Source organism: Lathyrus oleraceus, chromosome 7 (assembly GCF_024323335.1).
Source record: "Lathyrus oleraceus cultivar Zhongwan6 chromosome 7, CAAS_Psat_ZW6_1.0, whole genome shotgun sequence".
Classification (NCBI taxonomy): Eukaryota; Viridiplantae; Streptophyta; class Magnoliopsida; order Fabales; family Fabaceae; genus Lathyrus; species Lathyrus oleraceus.
This window is the reverse complement of record NC_066585.1, coordinates 459,657,557-459,675,500: the sequence shown is the minus strand read 5'-3', so window position 1 is coordinate 459,675,500 and position 17,944 is coordinate 459,657,557.

Here is a 17,944-nt window from a genome sequence, read left to right as displayed (position 1 = left end):
ATAGAATACTCGCATGAGATGTATTATCTATTACCGTCAGAACGTAGATAATATACTCGCATGGTAAGAAACACCAAGGATACCGATTACTGGGTATATAATAGGTGATCTACCAAAAACGTGGATTGGTTTTTACTTCCAAAACACTCATCATCCAAAACACAAACTGGTTAAAGGATGGATATTCGATTATACAAAGAATACGAATCTTACTCTACTGGGGAAGATCAACAAAGGACTCCAACCAAAGAGTGAAAGAGATATATTATTCATTACCGTCAGAACGTGAATAATATACTCGGAAAGGAAAAGACACCAGAGATACCGGTTAGGGCATATAATAGGTGACCACCCAAAAAGAGAGACAATCGATACCAAGCATCCGGGTAAACGAAAGACAACTCAAAGGGGATAAATTGCAAGCATCCGGCAATTATCCAACAACAAAATATATTCGACTCCGCAAAGGAACACGAATCTTACTCGACTAGGGAAACATAAGAGGCTTCGACTGAAGAGTGCATGAGATATACTATCCATTACCGTCAGAACGTGGATAACATACTCGCATGGAAGATTATCCACAACCGGTTACTGGGTTAACAAAGGATAAATCGACCAAAAAGAAAGGCATCGAGATACCAAACTAGGTATATAATGATGACCAATCAAAGGAGCAACCAACATTACTAGGCAAACGGGTAAATGAAAGGCGATCTGCTGAGGATGCATTGGTACAAAAATCAATGATCCGGGGATGAATTGCATACACAACAATTATCCGTAAAGACTAGTTGGGGATATATTGATAAACAATCAATAATCCGGGGAACAAATCACTAGCAAACGGTGAAAGGACCCACTGGCGACTTCAAAAGGGATAAAATTGCAAGCATACGACAATTATCCAGAAGACTGCTGGGGATACAATTGCGAGCATACGGTAATTATCCCGAAGCAAGGGAGGAATATCAACATCAAAACTGAACGAAGATAACCACCAAGAGTAACCATCATCGGTTAGGATGAACAACAAGATTAACTCTGCAAAGGGAGAAATTAGGGTTTACAACTACCGAATACTGGGTAGAATACCAAAAATCTGGTAGGGGATAAAATTGCTAGCAACCGGCAATTATCCACTTGTACCACAAGGCACAAACTCCGCTGGGGGGAGAAAAACCACAACATGGGATTTACAACTACCGAATACGGGGTAGAAGACCACAAGCTCAACTGGGGATAGGATGAATGAATGCCGAATATCGAGCAATCATTCAACTTATTCCACAGGGAGATTCCAACTCTATTGGGGATGAAACCACAACAGCCAAAAATCCACCATCAACCAGACCGAACCACAAAGGTTACCGCTGCTAGGAGAAAAGAGATAGGACTTACGACTACCGAATACGGGGTAGTAGCCATACTCTGGTGGGGATAAACACGAATTAGGGTTTACATCTACCGAATACTGGGTAGAAAACCAACAACTCCGCGTGGGGAATGAAAGAATCACAAATCCGCACGGGAAACAAAATAGGGTTTGTAAAAAACCACAAACTGCTGGAGAGCGGGAAAATAGGATTTACGACTACCGACTACTGGGTAGAAAACCAAAGACTCTTGCCGAGGAATAAAAGGTATATAACCACCAATTCCGCCAAAAGGCAAGGAAAATAGGACTTACAACTACCGGTTACTAGGTAGAGGCCCAAAAATATTCTGCTGGGGATAAAAGAATTAATGCCGGTTACATGAGCAATTCATTCACTCATTCCACAGGGAATCACGAGAATTAGTTGACATATGCCAATTCAGGATCAAACTGAAAAGACAGACTGAATTAAGACACGTCCTAATGAGGATATAGCTCAATAGGAACATCCATCCCAATATATATGCTAGGAGGAAACGGAAGCAACCGTCATCCATGAGGATAATCTCAGTGGGGAACTGCAGAAGGAAAGACAGACACTTTCTGCTTATGGGGCTGACTCTATATGGAGAGATTAAACACCCGACATCTGCTTGGGAAGATCTAATGGAGATCTATGAAACCCAAAGCAGGAAACAACAAACAAGAGATATATGGCAAAAAATGCAACATGAATATCTGAATGTTTATGAATATGCATGAATATGCGTGATTTAATGTTTGATGAATGCTGACAAAACAGACATATCTAACACAAACAGGTCCAGGAATCAAACGCCCGGTACTATACTTCCAGGGGAAAACACCCATGCTGGGAGAGAATACTGCTGGAGAAGAAACGAAGTCTTCAACAAGCACTCTGCTTAGGGGAACAACCCCAACAAAAGCTCTGCTTGGGGAACAACCCCTACAACAAAACAGGAGAAAGAGGATACAACCAATGCCAGGAATATGAACAAATGTCTTACCTGTTGGAAATCATGCCACCCTTGGGAGAGCACTGAGAAATTCTTAAGTATCCTTTTGTTATCGTGAATGTTCACTTTGTTTAAAACAACAATTTTTTGAAAAATTTATTTGTTTAAAACAATGACATTTTATCAATTAAAACATGCAAAACATTTGTTGAATTGAAACAAATAAGAGTGCAAATAATTGGATAAAAAGCTCAAATTGATTTGATGGAATGGTAGCCTGCAAATGGCAAGACTCCATAGATCTGTACAAATTTGAAATCAGTGATATATATTGGAAGAGGGCTACATTGAACATAATGATCCTTTCTCTACCAATTTGAATCTCGATGTATTCGAAGCTTCAGTTGACGACGAATCGAGAATCTCTGACGATCAGACAGCTGTGGAACAGAAAGTCTTGTCAGGATGCAGTTACTTGCCAAATCCCTAATTTTTGCCTAGATTTCCCCAGGGTGAGGTACTCAATCTAGCGGGATGCAAATATACCTTTTTTCAAGTCTCTAATTTTTGCCTGGATTACCCTTGCGGGTTCTCCACCGAGACGCTCATTTTTGCCTAAGCCGCCCTTCCGGGTTTTCAACTTAGCGAGTTATTCTGTTTTTTTCATTTACATATACCTTTTTTTTTAGGCAAAGTATTTCTTGACTGCATCTGAATTCACAGGACGAGTGAAATCCTCCCCATCCATTGTTGTAAGCATCAAAGCTCCGCCTGAAAAGGCTTTCTTAACAACATATGGACCCTCGTAGTTTGGAGTCCACTTGCCCCTGGAATCGGGCGCGAAAGACAAAACTTTCTTGAGCACGAGGTCACCTTCTCGGAACACACGAGGCTTGACCTTATTATCGAATGCTTTCTTCATTCTCTGCTGATATAACTGACCATGGCACATGGCAGTCAATCGCTTTTCTTCAATCAAATTCAGTTGGTCATAACGACTCTGAATCCATTCAGCATCAGTCAACTTGGCTTCCATCAAGACTCTCATTGATGGGATCTCCACCTCTACTGGGAGAACAGCCTCCATGCCGTAAACAAGAGAGAAAGGGGATGCCCCTGTTGAAGTGCGGACAAATGTACGATATCCATGCAAAGCAAATGGCAGCATCTCATGCCAATCTTTGTACGTAACTGTCATCTTCTGGATAATCTTCTTGATATTCTTGTTAGCAGCTTCAACAGCCCCATTCATCTTAGGTCTGTAGGGAGAAGAATTATGGTGTGCAATCTTGAATTCAGCGCACAAATGATCCATCATCTTATTATTCAGATTAGATCCATTATCAGTAATGATCTTATCTGGCACACCATAACGGCAAATCAGCTGGTTCTTGATAAACTTCACAACCACCTGTCTGGTCACAATCGCATACGAAGCGGCTTCAACCCATTTGGTGAAGTAATCAATTGCTACGAGGATAAACCTGTGCCCATTGGACGCCTTCGGTTCAATCATGCCGATCATGTCAATTCCCCACATAGAGAAAGGCCATGGTGATGAAATCACATTCAGAAGTGTCGGAGGAATATGAATCTTATCCGCATAAATCTGACATTTGTGGCATTTCTTCACATATTTGCAGCAGTCAGACTCCATTGTCAGCCAAAAGTAGCCTGCTCTCAACATCTTTCTCGCCATGGCATGTCCATTGGAATGACTACCAAATGAACCCTCATGGACCTCAGTCATCAACAGGTTTGCTTCGTGTCTATCCACGCATCTGAGCAAAACCATGTCAAAATTTCAATTGTACAGCACTTCACCACTGAGGTAGAAACTGCCTGACAACCTTCTCAAAGTTTTCCTATCTTTCACAGATGCCCCAGGCGGGTAGACCTGGTTCTGGAGGAAATTCTTGATATCAAATTACCAAGGCTTGTCGTCATTGACTTCTTCAACTGCAAATACGTGAGCTGGTCTATCCAAGCGCATCACGGCAATGTTGGGTACTTCATTCCAGTACTTGACCACAATCATGGAAGCAAGCGTAGCAAGAGCATCTGCCATCCGATTATTCTCTCGAGGAATATGATGAAAGTCAACTTCTGTAAAGAAAGTTGAAATCCTTCTTGCATAATCTCTGTACGGAATGAGACTAGGTTGATTCGTCTCCCATTCACCCTTGATCTGATTGACAACCAGGGCCGAATCACCATATACATCAAGATGCTTGATTCTCAAATCAATACATTCTTCCAGTCCCATAATATAGGCCTCGTACTCAGCCATATTATTCGTGCATTTGAAAGTTAGCCTTGCTGTAAGCGGAATATGTGTGCCATGAGGAGTAATGATTACTGCCCCAATTCCATTTCCGTATTGATTTACAGCGCCATCAAACACCATCGTCCATCTGGAACCAGGTTCCGGACCTTCATCAAGTGTAGGCTCATCGCAATCTTTCATTTTCAAATACAGAATCTCCTCATCAGGGAAGTCGTACTGAACAGACTGATGATCTTCAATCGGCTGGTGCGCTAAATGGTCAGCCAAGATACTACCTTTGATAGCTTTCTGAGCTCGATACTCGATATCATACTCAGACAACAACATCTGCCAACGGGCAATCCTCCCAGTTAAAGCAGGCTTCTCGAAGATATACTTAATTGGATCCATTCTGGATATCAACCAAGTGGTATGATTTATCATGTACTAGCGCAAACGCTTAGCAGCCCAAGCCAAAGCATAACACGTCTTCTCAAGCATAGAGTACCGAGACTCACAATCAGTAAACTTCTTACTAAGGTAGTAGATAACATATTCTTTCTTCCCTGATTCGTCTTGTTGACCGAGTACACAACCCATCGAGTCTTCAAGAACAGTCAGATACATAATCAGAGGTCTTCCTTCTACAGGCGGAGACAAACCGGAGGTTCGGACAGATACTCTTTGATACTGTCGAAAGCTTTCTGGCAATCCTCGGTCCAATCATGAGACTAATCTTTCCGAAGGAGCTTGAATATCGGCGCACATGTGGCAGTCATGTGGGATATAAATCTGGAAATATAGTTCAAGCGGCCAAGAAAACCTCGGACTTGCTTCTCAGTTTTGGGTGCAGGCATCTCTTGTATTTCTTTGACCTTTGCAGGATCAACCTCAATACCTCTTTCGCTGACAACAAAACCCAACAACTTGCTGGAACGGACTCCAAATGTACATTTGTTCGGATTCAGCCGAAGTCTAAACTTCCTCAGACGCTGAAAAAGCTTCAACAAATGCTCAACATGTTCAACTTCCATTCGGGACTTAGCAATCATATCGTCAACATAGACCTCTATCTCCTTGTGCATCATATTATGAAACAAGGTAGTCATTGCTCGTTGATACGTGGCTCCGGCGTTCTTCAGACCGAAGGGCATCACTCGATAACAGAATGTTCCCCAAGGTGTGATGAATGTTGTCTTCTCCATATCTTCGGGTGCCATTTTGATTTGGTTATATCCGGAAAATCCGTCCATAAAGGAAAAGACTTTGAATTTAGCTGTATTGTCTACCAACATGTCAATGTGTGATAGAGGAAATCATCTTTTGGACTAGCCTTATTCAAATCTCTGTAATCAACACACATACGGACTTTTCCGTCCTTCTTAGGAACAGGCACAATATTGGCCACCCATTGAGGATATGTAGAAGTCACCAGAAACCCCGCATCAATTTGCTTCTGAACTTCCTCTTTGATCTTCACTGCCATATCTGGATGAGTTCTTCTGAGCTTCTGCTTCACAGGCACGCACTCAGGTTTCAAAGGCAGGAAATGTTGCACAATATCTGTATCTAGACCCGGCATGTCTTCATACGACCAAGCAAAGATATCGGAATATTCTCGTAGCAATTCAATCAATTTCTTCTTGACAGACTCTTCAAGAAGTGCCCCAATCTTTACCATACGAACACAATCCTCAGACCCCAAGTTGACTGTTTCCAGATCTTCAAGGTGCGGCTGAATGATCTTCTTCTCGTGCTCAAGGAGACGGGTAATCTCATCAGGAATCCCTTCAACATCATCTTCCTCTGCCTCGAATACAGGGAATTCAAAATTAGGAGATGGCGTTGGATCATTATGTTCAATGGGTTTTAGGATCAACCTGCATAATGATTTTGGTTAATAAAACTTCAGAATTTAAACAAGCAAATCATTATGCAGATGAAAAATGTTGCTTTTATTCTTGTTTTTATGGTTTTTTGTGATCACTGATTTCATGCAAAAGCAAAAAGTGAAAACAAATGGAAAAATAAATGTTTAACAATGCATTAATTGAATGAAAATATCATTGTATTAAATGCTGCCAACAATGTCATCACTTCTCCTTTTGGCATGGGAGAAGGGTTTTGAACAAAGTGAACCATTACTCTGATCTATGGATGACTGTAGGAACATCTACAGCGACCCAATTATGGCAGACACCACCAGGTATGATGAAATTGTTCAGATCTTCTGCATCTTCTTCCAAGATAGCAGCAGCTTCTTCAGGTTGATCAGCATGGATAAAACCTCCACTCGTGAACAACCCTTGCTCGTTGAATGCCCCAGAGGAATAACCAATGCCAGCCCGGGATTTATTGTCTTCAAGCTCAATCATTTTCCCCAATCCAGCAACTGCACCACATTCAATGGCCAGCTTCGCATCATGGTAGGAAGCAAATGAAGGAGACTGCTTCTCAATTGGCTCATCAATAGATAAAGCTTGGAACGGAGTTCCAACTTCATCTTCAGCATCAATATACGAGAAGGAAGACAAGTGGCTAACCAGGAGAGCCTTTTCTCCCCCTACCACAACCAGTTTCTTGTTCTTGACAAATTTCAGCTTCTGGTGTAGGGTGGATGTCACGGCGCCAGCCTCGTGAATCCATGGTCTACCAAGGAGACAGCTATATGATGGGTGGATATCCATAACCTAGAAGGTAACTTGGAAATCACTTGGTCCAATCTTGATTGGGAGATCAACTTCCCCAATCACAGTCTTGCGCGACCCATCAAAAGCCTTCACAACAACACCACTATGCCTCATAGGAGGACCTTGATATGACAATCGAGAGAGTGTGGTCTTTGGCAATACATTAAGAGATGATCCAGTGTCCACCAGCACGTTGGACATGGCATCAGTCTTGCAATTCATAGAGATGTGTGAAGCCATGTTGTGGTCTCTTCCCTCCTCAGTGAGATCAGCGTCACAGAAACTCAAAGTGTTGCAAGCAGTGATGTTTGCAACGATACTATCAAATTGTTCTATCGTGACATCATGATCAACATAAGCCAGATCCAAGACTTTCTGCAGAGCCTCCCTATGGGGTTCTGAATTCAAAAGCAGAGATAATACGGAGATTTTGGATGGCGTTTGTAGAAGCTGATCTACAACGTTGTACTCACTCTTTTTGATGAGCCTCAGCATCTCATCACATTCTTCATTCACAATGCCACTCGGGCCAACAGAAGAATCAGGAGTCTTTTGTACAGAGGAGGAGGGTTTGGCAACAGGTGCCGGATTCTGAACATTAACAGCCGTCCCAACCGGATGCTCAACAGAATCAGAAGCAACAGCCCTAGCCTGAGGCTTAGGCGCAGAAAATACACGACCACTCCGGGTCAACCCACTTACGTCAGCAATATTGGTGACAGAAGTTGAAGGCAACGACACTTCTCTCCCATCTTCAACAACAACGGGGTTATATCTGAACGACACAGCTTTGTCAGAAGAATAAGGCACAGGGCCTGCAGGCTTGATTGTTAGAGAAGGAGAGACCTTCGGCTTGCTGCCATCATAACGAATGACAACAGGCTCAGGCAGCTTGAACACAGGAGATATAACATTTACCTCGGGTTCGTCTTCATCCACATTCCGATTCTGAAGAATCTCTATGGTTCCTTCATCTAGCAACTCTTGAAGCTCTCTTCGTACCTGGCGACAACCCAAACGATTGACAGAACAGATGCGGCATTGGTCATGGTCATGCTCCATATGGCTGTACTGACACAGCAAACGATGTAATTCGACCAGTGACTATCTAATATGACTGACATATTTGACTTTATATTTCCCAGGGCACCCCTGGACCATATTCACAGATTTCCCATGCTCGGGCAATGGGTTCTTTGTAACATTGGGGCCTGAGTCCTCGAAGCTCAGAATACCACACCGCATAAGGTCTTGAACCTTAGTCTTCAACGGAAAGCAGTTTTCTATGTTATGACCCGGAGCACCTGAATGATAAACACAGTGTTGGTCTGGCTTGTACCACCATTGAGAATTCGCGGGCACAGCAGGAGGATCCTTGGGAGTAACCAATTTCCTTTCCAACAAGGAAGGATATAGCTCAGCGTATGACATCGGAATCGGATCGAAGCTGATCTTCTTCCTATCATAACTCAAATTAGCCTGGTTGGTTGTGCTGCCACGAGGCTAGTAAGCCTGTTGCTGTGGACGGTGTTGCTGCTGATACTGAGGTTGCTGTTGCTGATGCTGATGCTGAGGTTGCTGATATTGAGCACTGTCTCTGAAAACAGGTGCTATATGAGCCACCTGATGCTGGTTGTTGTTACGACGCGCAGGCTTCCTCTGAACAAAGGGTCTTCTCGGCTTGGCATGGGATTGCACAGCATGTGCCTCTCCATCCTTCTTCTTAAACGCCCCATACCGTTTAGAAGAGCTCTCATCTTTAGCCAATCGTCCTTCACGGACTCCTTCTTCCAACCGCATCCCCATGTTCACCATCTCGGTGAAATCAGAGGAAGCACTTGCTACCATCCGCTCATAATAGAATGAGCTAAGAGTCTTCAAAAAGGTCTTAGTCATTTCTTTCTCTTCTAGCGGGGGAGTAATCTGAGCAGCCAACTCTCGCCACCTCTGGGCGTACTCCTTGAATGTCTCTTTATCCTTCTGGGACATGGCCCTGAGTTGATCACGGTCAGGCGCCATATCAACATTATATTTGTATTGCTTGACGAAGGCTTCGCCAAGATCATTGAAGGATCGGATGTTTGCACTATCAAGGCTCATATACCAGCGAAGAGCTGCACCGGACAAACTATCCTGGAAATAATGGATCAGAAGCTGATCATTATCTGTTTGCGTAGACATCTTTCTGGCGTACATGACCAGATGAGCAAGAGGGCAGGTGTTCCCTTTATATTTTACAAAGTCAGGCACTTTGAATTTGATTGGAATTTTAACACCGGGAACAAGGCAAAGTTCAGCAGCAGACTTGCCAAACAGATCTTTCCCTCTGAGAGTTTTCAATTCCTTTCGCAGCTCAAGGAACTGATCATTCATAGCCTCCATCTTCTCATTGACATCTGGGCCCTCAGACGGCTCAGAATGATAGATGGTGTCGTCTACCCTAGGCATGGTATGCACGACAGAAGGAGCAGCAACAGGGACCGAGCTAGATGTCGGCATAGAAGCAAAAGTTGGAGCAGGAATATCAGGCATAAAACCCGGAGGCATACCCCAAGGAAACCCGGCTGGCATAACATTGGGCACAAAATGAGCACTGGCGGCCGAAACAGTCGGAGCTACATTTTCAGATATAACCGTCCTCTAGGGAGGAGTTGCAGGCGGTTGAGTAGGTTGGTTCTGAGCAGCAAGGAGTTGCTCCATCAAAGCGCCAAGTCTGGCGACCTCTTCCTTCAATTCACGGTTCTCTTGTTCCAACTGATCCATTACTCTGGTGGAATTGGCTCTTGTATAGTACCGGTGAGTCAGCTTGTCTTCAAAATAAATGAAGAGCACAGAGTTAGGCCACAGACAAGAAGACCAAGAACGACACCTGCTTATGCAAAATGATGCATGCAATGCTTGTGCATATGCTTTGTTTTTATTTTCAAGGAACCTTTAGGGTATTATTTGCAATTTTGAATATTTAAAGCATTTTAATTTCATATGGAAAATTTCTCATCAAATATATTTGGAACAAAGAAGTACAGCATTTTTGATCATATTACAAAGAGAAAAGGAAAATAGCATCCTATGGATCCCTAATAGCTCGGGATGCTGGAAGACGAGATGCACAAAGCTTCTTGATCTTTCTCTCATAGGCTGCTTCCATGTCCGCTTTCTCCTTCGCGAGTCGATCATACTTCCTCTTCCAGAACTTGGAAGACTGAGGAAGCAGAGAAGTCCAAGTATCATTCGGATCGTCGATCACCTGATGCTCGAGAAACTCAATCAGAGCATCCTTCTCCTTGATCTGTTGAAGCAACTCTTCTCTTTCACAGATCCAGGCACGTGAAAGGTCTTCTTCTCTCAACTCCTCTACATCTTGGGTGGGGAAGGTTGAAGGCCCAGCCACATCCAACGGTGTAGGTCTCGGATGATCATAAGGCATAAGGTATACAGCAGCTCTCTGTCTGACCCAAGAGGTATATGGCTCCAAAGCAATACAATTCTTCGGACCCAATTCATTCCTGGTCTTCTTCCAGATATTGCGCCAAGCGCGGACAAATCTGGCTTTCAGGCCTTGGGGATAATTACCCTCCTGAAAGAATACACCTTCTAACAGAATGTTATGAGGTTTATCCTTTAGGGGGAACCCAAGCTGACGACGTGCTAGAATAGGGTTGTAGCTGATCCCACCACATGTACCAAGAAGAGGCACATTAGGGAATTCACCACAATAATCAATAATCTGCACAGTATCATACACGCGATCATACCAAGAGATATCATCATTAGTGAGAGACATAAGTCTCTGAGACCACCGTAGACAACTCTTGTTCTCCTTGAAAGCAAGCGTCTGCGGCAAGTGCGAAATAAACCACTTGTACAGCAAAGGCAGACAGCAGACGATAACTCCTCCACCCTTTGCATTCCTCAGATGCAAAGAGACATAGGCATCACCCAACAGAGTCGGAACGGGATTAAGAACTGAGAAGATCCTAATGGCGTTCATATCCACAAATTTGTCAAAGTTGGGAAATAATACCAATCCATAGATGAGCAGCACAAATAAAGCCTCAAAGGCATCCTCACTCATGGCCTTCCCATAAACGGTAGCTTGAGCGATGAGGAACTCGGAAGGAAGACCTTGAATTCCACCTTTGGTAGTCAGATTAGCTTTAATCAGAGATTCATCTATGTGCAACAAGTCTGCAATCTCTCGAGCGGTCGGAATACTCTCCAAGCCACTGAACGACACCTGATCCAGAATCGGGATCCCAATAAGGTGAGAATACTCCTCCAAAGTAGGCAACAACTGGAAGTCCGGGAATGAGAAGCAGTGATACAGAGGATCGTAGAACTGAGCCAGAGTACTCATCAACCCTTCATCAACCTAAGTAGTCAACAGAGGCAGAAGCTTCCCATAGCGAGCTTTGAAACCCAAGGGATCTAATACATATGATGTTAGATTCCTTAACTCTTTCACATCAGGTTGTCTAAAGTTGTACTTCTTTGTATGCCTTTTGGGTCTTTCCATGTCTGAAAATTTTGCAAATAAACCCTTTAAGTTCCTTGAAAATTTTCTAATTTTTCTAATGACATGAATGCAGATGAATGCATGAATGCATGAATGCAACAATCACACTCAAGGATCAAGCAAGTCACACCAAACAAAGGTCATGGGAAAGCTCATTGTATCCCTAATATCAATCATCCATTTTGGTGGATTATGGTTTTCACCTTATCAACACCCAAGTTCCATTGATATTAACAGTACATGAACTGGCTCAAACATCCTTAATATCAACCATCCGTTTTGGTGGATTTAGGTTTACACCTTATCGACACCCAGGTTCCATTGATATTAAGGTTTGCACCATGAATCACGGGTTTGCTGAGAGTCACGAGCATGGAGTCTTGGTTAAGAACCACCCAAAGGGAGTGTACTAGGGTTTAAACCTGCCAGACATGTTCTACCAGAGGTTCCCATAATCATCGTCCCATCTCTCGGATATTATCGGAGGAACGAATACTCGTATTCCAAAAATATTCTCAAGAGAGACTCTTATGAGTGTAGTATCGCGTAACAATCGCATCAGAACTTACATCTGAACGACCTCCGCTCTACGTCCTAAAAATAGGCCAAGATGGGTTTGGTAAACTAAGGTCCTTGGCTTCTAAGGCACATGATTGAAAGAATAATTCCTAACCACAAATAACTTGTGTGACATTATTAATCCAACATGACCTCCACCAAGTGAATGGACTCGCAAGTCAACTGGCTAAGGAATACTCCACACCAGTCAACAAGACTACGCCATTCTCCTATCCTAAGGTGCACTCGAGTTCGGGTATAGAACTCGTCTCACAGAGATCACCAAAGCAAACAGCAATTGTATATCAAGCAATTCAAACATTACAATCAATACAGTTATCCCAAATTGTACAAAAATATGTCAAATAACACATAAACAAATATCACACAACAATGGTGAAAAGTAGGCAAAACCACCAAGGAAGGTCTAATGTTTTCCCCAGCAGAGTCGCCACTTTTCTGTAGCGGTGTATTCGTCACTTTATGATTTATTGACTAAATCAAAAGCAAAGCATACAAAGAATCGAGTCGCCACCGCACTTTTATTTATCCTAAGGAATGGCTAAAAAGCGAACAAAAGCCTAAGAAGTTTTACACATAGAAAACTAATAAAAAGATCAGAGAATCTGGATAAGGGGTAAATTACGCAATGGGAAGGTGTTAGGCACCCAAAACGTCCTAGGTACTCCTAGGGAGCCCTTTTCACACTTGTTGTATAAAAAATGTTTATTTGTTTATGACATATTGTGCAAACATGAATGGGAAGATGAGAAAAGAATGTACAATTTTACTATTTTTGTGTTTGAACGGATGAACCCGTTGCCTACGTACCTTCCATAAAAGGTAAGGATCAAAACGCCGTAGTTCGGCTAAAAAAGTTCCAAAATATGAATGGGTTCATTTTAAAACAAGAGCACTAAGGCTTTTCATTACCAATGGGAGAAAACTCAACCTGAATCAACAATCCACCATGCCAGGACGGCTTCAACATACTAGTGAGGGGTTAACCCTATAATAAGTATGGAAGACTTACAATCAACTCACTAAGGATGAGGTAAGATTTACATCAACCACTATGGTAATTGAAACCTATGGCTAATGTGTGAAAAACTTAACAAGAATGGACAAAGCCATAAAACAATTGAATGGGTGAAGTTAATTGATTATGAGTATTCACAAAATATGGTCAAAGTATGATTAAGGTTCAATTCAAAGAAGTGTTATGAAATGGAGTTTGAAAAGTCAAGGACTTAGGGTCCAGGTTTCTAATTTGAAAAGACATGAAGATGTTTGCACAATAGTATCAAAGTTTGAAAGCAACATGTGAAATGGTTTAGGACAAAGAGGGTATGGAGAATGGAGTGTAAAACTTCTTAGAAAGGTTCACCTCTTGAGATCATATAGAAGATGATTCAAGTGTGTCCTTAGGAATAGGCAAATGAGCAATAACCAATAAGCAAAACAAATGATACCGGAAGCCAATTACTGGACTTACACCAATCTCATAACAAAGGTGGATACCAGATACCAATAAATGGATTTACACCAGTCTCCTAAAACAAACAGGGATGTCAGATGCCAATAAATGGACTTATTCCAACCTCCTAAAGCAAAACAAAACAAAAAGGGTGGATACCGGATGCCAATCAACTGGACTTATACCAATCTCCAAAGAACCAAACAGACCAGGATACCAGATGCCAATATATGGGCTTACTCCAATCTCCTCAAAGTAAAACAAAACATGGATGTCAGATGCCAATCTATCTGGACTTATTCTAACCTCCAAAGGGTGATCATAGGAATACAAAAGCCAACAACATGGTCTTACAATTGCATCCTCACATACAACAAACAAACAGAAGCAATGGACATAAGTGGCCAAATGAAATGGTCTTACACTCTATCCCTTCCAAATCATAGGAATAATGGCCAATGAATGGACTTACAGTTGATTCCTCAATGGGCAAACCAGAGATGGATCACAAAGATATGAAATGAGGATCATGCAATAATGAACAATTAATGATGATAAATGCACAAAGGCAACCAAACAAACATGTACAAATGAACCAATAAGCAATCAATGATTCAAAGTCATTTAGCACACACTATATCCAAGCAATTAGGCTCAAGCAAGGGTTAGACTTTAAAGTCAACTGGAATGGGGTAAGTGGTGCTCTTAACCTTAACATTGAGAGTTAAGGTGAAGCAGATGAAAGGATATGAGGGGTGTGCCTCATTGCTCTTATCCCTGGCCTGGGAGAGCATTGAATATCAGAAGGTGTGGGAGTTCAGAAAGTTGGAACTCTCTCCACAAGTTAATGACTCGATAGATCTTGGGTTAAGATCCACAATGCTACAACATGTAATGTGAGCAAAGGGAAGACAAACAGAATAGTAGGAGATGGACTACACATCTCTTCTATCTACCAATTGTCTCATATGAGGTCTTTTCCTGCTTGGGGACAAAAATAAACAATCACAAACATTGCCTCTTAAGGAGGACTTCAGACAGGTGCCTGGCCAAGTAACAGGCCAGGTCTTCCAGACTACATGAAGAAGAGATGTTATACCTCAATGCTCAAGCTAACAAGCAAAGAAAAAGCAAGTTCACAATGAACTATAGCAACTAAGGTACCTGAAAACATCAAACAAATCAGTATACTATACAGACAATCAACCAACAGTTAATGCAACAGACAACCAATATAGGCAAAGGCATAAGCCATAAGTCAATCCCAATTGAATCAACTTCAACCTACAAAACACACATTAGTAATCAAAAGCAAATATCAAATGCTCTCAAGATGAGGCATCATCAATTGTGTAACTTGCATGTGCAACCTGAAACAAAGCTTCAAACATGAAAGGTAAACCCTTAGGCCAAAGCCTAGGGTCAAAGATGGGGAAACAATTTAAAACAGAAGCTCAAATTTAACATGAATCAACCTTAAACACATCTTAAGACAATCCAAAAGGTCTCATGTCATTATCAATTACCAAGAGAATTTCATAATCAAAACATGTCAAACTATGCAAGTTGAAACACATTGGAGCAAACAGAATGATCAGAAGCATATTAATTCCAAAATGGCTCAATAAATCTCAAGAAAAATCATGTCTAAACAGAACATATCCAAGGATCAACACACCAAAAATCATGGCATTTGGATAAGTATAAGCAAGTAAATTAAAATCATCAAGTCAAGGTATGGCAAAACAAGCTCAAAGGAAGCACAAATTGATGCATCAACTTCATACAAGCACAAAACAGAATCTACACATGATAAATGTATCAAACCAAAGCCATAGCAAACTTTAAGGTGTGTCGAACACATATGCAAAATTTCAAGTTCATCCAATAAGGCATAAGAATTTCACAAATCATTGAAGTTCAACACTCATCCAAAGTCCAAACATGACAAGCCAGAAGAGAAAATCTCAAACAAATTGGAAATGAATCTAAAAATTCTACACAAATTCATGAACAATCTTAACATCCAGAAGTAGTATCATGAAAAAGTTCAGATCATTTGGAAATTATATGGCATGGTAAATAAAATCAGCAATTTGGACAAGAAATGGTGTGACACACATTGTCACACCTCCAATGATCATGTCATATCTCACAAACCAGAAATGCAAAAATAGCAAACTCAAAGCCAAAATGCTCATCAAAGTGTCTAGTTTACACATATAAAAGTTCAGCCTCATTGGATCAAGCATCATTATTTCACAATCAAAAGAGCAAGCAAGGTGCAATAAATGACATGCAAGAACAAACCCTAGGCAATTTTTTAATCCAACCGAGCACAAATTCTGGAAAAATCATCATAAAATAGTAGACTTTACAAGGAACATGGCATAAAAAATCTCATGTGAATTGGACAATTATTTTGAGAGTTATGAATTTTTAATTGAAAGGAAAAAAAACATGGAATAAGCATATGAACATGTAAGGCATAACATGGAAAAATATAAGGCAATTGGATTTTTGATGGAGCGGGGAATCGAACCACGCTTGCATTCAAATTGCGCGCCCGGTCAGAACGCCGCGTTTCATTTAAATGAAACGCTGGCCAACCAGCGGTCGACACATGGACCAACGCATGGCGCAGAAACACGAATTCACATGCAAACACGGCCAGGAATGGATCAAAACGAATCTGGAAATAGAAACCCTAATGTTCTTCACGTGTTCATCATGTTCATCATCATCATAATCTAACTTGCACAGAAATCAATGAAAATACATCATTAGAATCCTCATTCAACACACATCAATAATCCAGCATCAACTTAACCTAACACTAAACTTGTTCAGAGAATCGAGCAATGGAATTTTCACATGTCAACATTCAAATCATGATAACTTCCTTAATATTGCACGAAATCAACAGATCTAAAGCTCAGTATGACCTACATTCCAAGATCTACAAGATGCACATGATTATTTCAGGATTTGTGAGCATCAAAATCTTATCTCTATGAAGATGCAGAAGTTGATGTGTGCCATTCAGGTCCTGTAAGCATGAAACAGTTGCTCCACCAAGTTTGAATGAATGAATGGATGCAGGATTTCAGCTCAACAATGCTTGATACAACCGGAATCTTCAATTGCCATGAGAGAGCACAAGCTTCACAGTCCAAGATTCAGCTCGAATTCTCCAAGATCTTTCTTCAATCCACTTCAATAATGCTTGTATGTGATGAACAGAACAAGATCAAGGCAAAAGCTATGAAGAAAATCGATAAAAGTTGAGAGAAAGTTGAGATGAAAAATTTTGGATCTGAAAAAATGAAGTTGTTCTTCTGATTTTCTGTTATGATTAAGGTTATATACCCTCTGCTAATGAAGCTTGTTAATCCTAATTAGCCATAATGCAAGTAATTAGTGAAATGGAATGGTTTATGCAAATTGCCAAAATCACCCTTATGCATATGTGGCCAATGGAACAGTGCGAATTTCACTTGAAACAAGTCTTAAAATCTGTTTTGAGGCAAATGGAATTGGTTTGAAATGAAAATAATGCACACTTTTCAAATTCACATTTTCCCACCAAAATTCAAATTAATTCAAGTGAAAAATGAAATATTTTTGTGATGATATTTGATGAAATGTGATGCATGATTATGATAGTGCACATCGAGAGTGAAATGCTCCAAAAAGAACCACATGAATTGGCCATTTGGTGTGAAAGTTATGCCTTGTTGAAGTTCAAAATCCATTGCCAATGATTTGATCATAACATGCCAACCACAAATGAGAAATGGATGTTCTTGGACTTTTTGGAAAGGTGAGAGCAAGATCTTCAACTTTCATGTTGGACAAAATTTTATTTGAAGCTTGCTTCATGATGTAAACTTGAGGAGAAGACCTTTCCATTTTTGGCAGTTTGAAATTATAGGTCACTTACTATTTTTGGAAACTTTTCATCTGACGTCAAATTCTTCCATGTTGATGTTTGACATATCAAATGAGACTTGTATGGACATGAATGAGGCCTCTCTAATCATCTCCCACCTTCAAATCCATGATTGACTTTGCAGTTGACT